Consider the following 693-nt stretch of genomic DNA (forward strand, 5'->3'; position numbering starts at 1 on the left):
GTGAGGTAAAATCATTTTTCGTCTACATGCACAACATTGAACATGTCATTGTATTGACGTTTACCACTGACATCCAGGTGCATGTTGCAAAATGCTGTCCTCATCGCCTTGTGCTCCGTTGTTAGCCGCGGCTTCGACCAACTTGTTCGAACGGTGATCCACTTTTGCCGTATGAAGTTCCAAATCGTCCATTGAGACAACCCTGTTGCTCTTGCAAGAGACCGTTGTGATTGCCGTCGATGCAAGGGGGTACGTTTGATGCGTTCTTCGATATCGGTCATGGTGTAACTTGTTTTGTTCCCAGAGAGGTGCTTGCGGGACTCTACGTTCGCCGGTTTGCCATGGGCCATGCTGTCGTTGCCCCGTTGCCATATGCGCCACCCTGTGGACGAGTGCACGCCAAACTGTGCGCACACATCCACCATTTGCTGCCGTTTAAGAAACCCATTTGAGCTCACTTTAAGAAGCTCTTGGTGTAGCGCCATGCGTAGGTCATTGGTAAGGTTTATCTTGGAGTTTGTATTGCTAGTTGACATTGCTGCTGCGATCGTATGCGTGCAAATAAAATTGAACCAAAAATACCACTGGAATCGTCAGGCTCTCACGAGTCGAAACCACTCATTTTCAGGCCAATCCGAGGCCAACATCACCACTTTTTGTCACTGCCTGCACTTATTCCCAATCATAGGTAGT

This window comes from Aphanomyces invadans, assembly GCF_000520115.1.
Source record: "Aphanomyces invadans strain NJM9701 unplaced genomic scaffold supercont1.21, whole genome shotgun sequence".
NCBI classification, from domain to species: Eukaryota; Oomycota; class Saprolegniomycetes; order Saprolegniales; family Verrucalvaceae; genus Aphanomyces; species Aphanomyces invadans.